Genomic DNA, 6,106 nt, shown 5'->3' on the forward strand with positions numbered 1-6,106 from the left:
ATAAGAAGATGCATCACCTTTAGTTTCAAGTCAAACAAAAATGGGACAGAGAACCATGTAAGAAACACGAAGAAAAATGTGAATTTCTTTGACTATGATAGAGAGATTGGTCCAGGAACTGAACCACAAATTACTCTCATCAGGTTAGTTATCAGAATAAAATTTCCAGAGAAGTTCCCTGCATTAAATACTTGCCTATGTAATTCAATTGTCTTCAGTAAAATCAAATTACTGTCTTAAAAGAAATGCACGCCACGTATGCAAAACGTCATTTTCAAACCAAACTATACTCGCTATTTTCAAATCTCACGCGGCCACTTCATTCCCCAACTATCTCCCTCAATTTTCCCACTCTCACCTCTCTGTCTCTCTCTCTTGAAGCAAAAAAGAAGAAGAAGAAGAAGAAAAAAAAATCTCTTTTATATTTTTTCAATCCATCTTCCATTTTCTTCTTAACAAGAAAATCCATATTTACTAATATTCCCATTTTTCTATTTTTCAAAAGAATGAGTTCGGACTCCGAAAGCGTCGGCTCCAACACTCGTACTTTCAGCCCAAACCCTAACCAAGGACTCCAAAATTACCAAGTACTCATAAACATTCATTTCAAGCATTTTCTGTCCATGATGACCATACTATTAAAATCAATCCTCTTATTTGTGCTCCCCTAGGTGTCGATTTTGATAAGGATTGCGTTCATATACTACTTCATAGATTATATTCTAAGATAAAAGGTGTCAATTATATAAACAATTATAATTCAAAAACACACACTAAAGTGCACAAATTCTTATTATAAAGGTGATATTTAGAGTTAAGCTTACCGTCATTGTCATGTTGAAACCGTTCCTTGAATACGGGGACGTCCCTTATTAATCTAAAACAGTCAGAGAATTACAATTAAAAGAAAGAAAGAAAGAAGAAAAGAAAAGAAGGCAAGCAGGTAATTAAACACTCAAATGGAACTAAAAAGAAAAATATAAACTTATCTGGTTGACTCCCCCTGAAGTGACACAACACCACAACTATTAGGAGAAAAACCCTAATTCCTGCCTTGTATGCATGCACCTTACACAAGTTCCAATAATAGACATGTCACATGGCATTGAAAATACCAATCTATTCAAAAACAGTAAGTTGTTTAAGATATAACGCACCCATCCAAAAAGTTTCCCCGTTTGATGTGTTGTGAAGGAGAGCCTTAACGTGACGCAAGAAGCATTCCATAGACGTCTGTGTAGTCGGGATCTTGCAGGTGATCATTGTCTGCTTCGACCCCTTGAGAACACCAAGCAGTGTTCTGCATTAAAAAAATTGAAATTTGCATGAAATATGCAAGATGAAGCATCAAGATCTTTGAGATGTTTCAGTTAAACGGTTTCACGTTACCTGTAGTTCCAGATAAGAAAAGGATATTCGTGAATGCTTCCACAGGTTGTTCTACTGCAGTATAATCCATAGCCCTACAATTTTGAGGAGAAATATACACTTGGAACTTCAAAAAACAAAGTTAGACATGGCCTACTCCAATCCAATGGTTAGAATTTGTCCAACCGCCTTGATTTTTGGACCGTCACCAATCCATTCAGTGCAGTGCGAGAATTGCCACATGGTTACAATTTTGTAATAAAAGTACAATAAGCTATATGGAATTAACATTCCTCTATCCAGCAACATACACAAGTCAGCTAAGTAGATATTTATAGTCTGATATAAAGAGCAAAATCTATAGCATTGCAGTCTGAAAGCAGTGCATGAGCTAAGGAGATGTCAAAAAGGCAAAATCTATAGCACTGCAGTCTGAAATGCTTTTGAAATAATAGAATAGAATATAAATTGATTTTTCTTTTCCCTCACAGCCATGTCAATGTCTGACATGAGTGTTGAACACTGCCAAAAACCACTTTTTTTTCCAGAAAATGGCGTGATCATGTCACACTCATTATCTATTCAAGAAAAGGGGTTTACGAATGTCACTGATAGAAGAAAGAACACTGTTAGTAGGACACAATGAAGAATACTAGTATTCAGGCATCATTAGATAAGAATATAGATACACAAATCTACGTTACACATACTCTCTCTTTCTTTTTTTCTTTAAAAATGAGAAAGTTCTTCTCTTTTACTTACCCCTGTGCCTTTGCTAAGGTAAAGTCCACCACCACGCATTAGAAGCCAAAGACCACCATCTGCCCTCCATCCCATATTCTGAATTCTCCGTGCAACTACTCTATTGTGTGGTTGCCAGTATGACTGCAAAATATGAGAATTACATAAGAATCTTCATGACTTCTTGTTTAGTATAAAGACCCGACAGTTTCTTAATATTGTTTCATGACTTCTTGATTTCTTTTCTTATTTTCATTCCGACTCTACTTTAATTTTGCTAATTAATCACATCCATTCACTCTCATTTTGTATGATGTCCCATCAGTTTTATTATAATATATGAAATTAATGTCTGGTTGTAATGAAAGTAGAAAGATACTTGGGATGGATTTTCAATGTAATATTCTCCATGAAAATCTCACTTGATGCTCATCTTTAAGCTCATGTTTAAAGCCTTCGAAAGAAATGAAATGAACTAGAAGGGGAAAATCTTTTCAGCTTTACTCCTGCTTTGGATCGAGATGAATAGGTCAATGCATGCAAAACAAGGTGAACGCACAAATATCTGGTTACATAACAAAATAATCATATATATATATATATATATATATATATATATATATATATATATATATATATATATATATATATGCAAATTTCTTTTAGTGTAGGATAAAGAAACACGAAGCACTACATGCATGTATACATAGAAACACAAGTGTATGGAAACATGAAAAGAAGTTGAATTGTGGAACAAGGCCCAACATAAAAAAAAAAAACCAATGAAACGGTGAAAAATAAGTAAGATGCAAGAGAGATGTATTCTACATCTTTTTGTCTGCATCTCTATATGAACAAAGGTCTAGAAATACACTTATAGACCTTTGGAACAAAAAAAGAAAAGCAGAGAGAGAAATAAAACAAAAGTGATGATGTATTGGTAAGTTAAGAGATCATAAGAAGAATGCTTACAAGGAGATTCAAATGCATGAAAAGCTTGATGGGAGTGTCTTCTTCACCTACAAATCTTATAAGATAAGATGCAAAAAATATGAACATCTATAGACAGCCATATACTAATAACACAACTTAAAGTTGGAATAAGATAGAACTTCCAATTATTAAAACTCTGTCCATTATCTCTTGACAGAACATACATTTATCAAATATATGTCCATTATCATGCACCTTCATGATTAAAGAGAGGAAGAACAAAATTTGGGATACATCTATTCACCCCAGATGCAACAACAGAGCAGCTAACTAGCTGTTCTGCTGAAATATCAACGCAAAGGGAAATTTGGGGAAATTTCTGTTATAAATTGTTGCTGTCTTTGTTCTGGATGAGAATGGCATTGATATTTCATATGTAAAAGGTATGATCAATCCAAACAACTAATAACAAGAGAGATTGTAGTTTGTAAGTTCTACCATTCAAATACAAAAGAATTACTATAAGACCAAATCCTAATCTCTTTCAAATTTGAAAAATTTTCACTTGTAACCAACCACATCATCAAGTAGTTGAAAAATAGCAAGAACACATAAAAAGAAAAAATGGAATAATCATCCATCCAATCTTACAAAAAAGGTAGTGATGGGACATCGTAGGTAATAAATTCAAACAATGAAATAAGGAAATACAAGCCTTTTAATCATCCCATCAAAAAATGGTAACAATACAAAAACAACAACAATACAATTCACACCTCCATTGCATGGCAAAAAAAGAAAAAAAGAAAAGAAATGAAAGGTATGAACATTAAATCCTCATAAATAGAAAAAACAGAAAAAATCGAACCGTCCATGTGCCTAAACGAGGCATTGAAAAAACAACAAATCCACATCCAATGTGAAAAGGCCAAAGACTGGATGGCTGTGATCTTTCAATTTGTGAGAATCTAGGGAACAAGCATCCAATTCCTCGGCCCCATGATTTGTATAACGGGCCTTAGTTACTGCTAGTGGGGCCCATCACTTAGCATTATGAGCCCCCACATCTTGCGTATAGATGGTTAAGAGGAATAGAGTAAGAAGAGGACAACACCAATCCACCCAACGATCAAACCTGTTAGAAAGAGAAACCCAGAGACGATTGAGAAAAAAATGGTCCCTAATATGAGAAATCAATATCCTCCAATCAAGGCAATTTTTGGAGCGAGTTCCATCCAATTGGTCCAATGGCCTAGATCACCGAACCATGGCCCCCACTTGTCACAGTGTAAAGATGTGGGCCCCACAAATCACTCTATCAACTCACCCTTAAAAAGAAAAAAAGAAAAAAAAAGGAATTTTCACATTTGCTCAACCAAGAGGTGATCACAACACCACCACCAAAGCATCATTGAATTTATACAAAAACTCCATTAAACACTAAGCAATAGAAAAAGAATATTCATTTGGAAGAAAACCCAAATCACAGTTTTTCCTTTCTTGCCTTCCAAAAGAACCCAAACCGAATTTTGCCATCCAAACACATCCATATAACTATCTGTATAAATCAATGCAAGTTCTTGCCTCAAGTTCTCTTGGTATACTAAGCCCAAACGAGTACTAAAATGGAAAAAGGAGATAAAAAGGATACGGACCGCTCTCACGATGATTTCTAGCCCTTGACCGATTGGGTCCGAGAGGAAGGACACGATACCATCTTCCTCAATCTGCCTGTTACCATATATAATGGGATCAATAATTGCAATGGTGTGGCCCACATGATGGATGGATAGATCCGATCGTAGTGGAATACATCATATTGGGGCCACATAAAACACATCATGGTGGGTCCGATCAATGAGGAAAGAGAAGGTCACCTATTTGAAGATGCTGATCCATGGAAGATGACATTATCGATGGTGATGGAAGATGCTGCTGCTCGAGGTGATGGAAGATGTTGGCGATGGAAGATGCCGTGGCTTGAAAATGGGAAAATAGAAATGGCGCTCGATGTTGCAAATCCTCTTCTAAATAAGATAACTCTTTCAAATCCGAAACAGTGTGTGTTTACCATTGTTTATAACAAAAGATTCTATTAACAATCGTACATGCAAGATGAACCATTTTCTGGATGGTTAAGATTGTATTATATAAGAAAATTATAAATATTAAACGTTTACAACTAGAAGGATTATTTGAATGGTCTGGATAACTCTATATCATTGCTACTATTTTCATGAACGAGTCACCACTATTTTACATTTTGTACAAAACTCACTTTTTTTTACAAAACAAAAAATGGTAAATATAGCTTTGGAAAGGGGAGGGCTCTATGGGCCCCATCATGATGGATATGTTTCATCCACGCCGTCCATCCATTTCTCAACATCATTTTGAGATACATTGCCAAAAAATTAGCCCTAATTAAGTCTCTGGTGGACCACAAAATGAGAAAAAGGTAGACAATTGGACATCCACCATTCAAAATGTGTGGTGCGCCGATGGATAATTGACTTTTGGCTATGGATTTTATTCATCGGTAATGACGACGGATTTTAGCCGTAGCTAAAAGCACCCCAAGTCCTTCAACTTTAGTCAGTTTTTTGGTAGTGAGACCCCTACAATAATATTTCAAAACAGATGGATGGCTTCAATATAAAACATATATTTTTGTAGGCCCTATAGAGCTCTATAACCTAATCTTTTTTCTCATATCATTATAAGGTATCATGCAAAACATTAGGCAGGAACCAGGCTTGAGTGGACCACAAATTGGGCATTGCACTTCCACCATTTAAAACTTCTTGGGAGCTAGAGAAGTTTCGGATCAAGCTCATTATGTGTGTCCCATTTGGATGAGGAGTTAGACCTAGTTTCAGCTGCATTCAAAACTCATGTGGGCCCCACCAAGTGCTTTTATATTTTTTTAGATGTCTTCACATAGTTTTAGATGGTATGGCCCACCTGAGTTTCGTATACGGATGATTTTTGAGATATCTCATAAGCTAAAGGGGACACATCAAAACTATGTGTATGTCCCACCTTATTCCATGTCTATATTAAC

At 35.5% G+C, this 6,106-nt stretch overlaps 1 long non-coding RNA gene across 1 annotated transcript; it reads right to left on the reverse strand.

Annotated features, from left to right (window-relative positions):
* Positions 1-1,320: 1,320 nt before the first annotated feature.
* Positions 1,321-5,022, reverse strand: LOC131256181 (uncharacterized). The gene is made up of 3 exons (XR_009176631.1): positions 4,920-5,022; positions 2,131-2,253; positions 1,321-1,463 (listed from the first exon to the last, which is right to left on the reverse strand). It is a non-coding gene; the product is annotated as an uncharacterized LOC131256181 (long non-coding RNA).
* Positions 5,023-6,106: the final 1,084 nt, after the last annotated feature.

This window comes from Magnolia sinica, chromosome 9 (assembly GCF_029962835.1).
Source record: "Magnolia sinica isolate HGM2019 chromosome 9, MsV1, whole genome shotgun sequence".
Taxonomy (NCBI): Eukaryota; Viridiplantae; Streptophyta; class Magnoliopsida; order Magnoliales; family Magnoliaceae; genus Magnolia; species Magnolia sinica.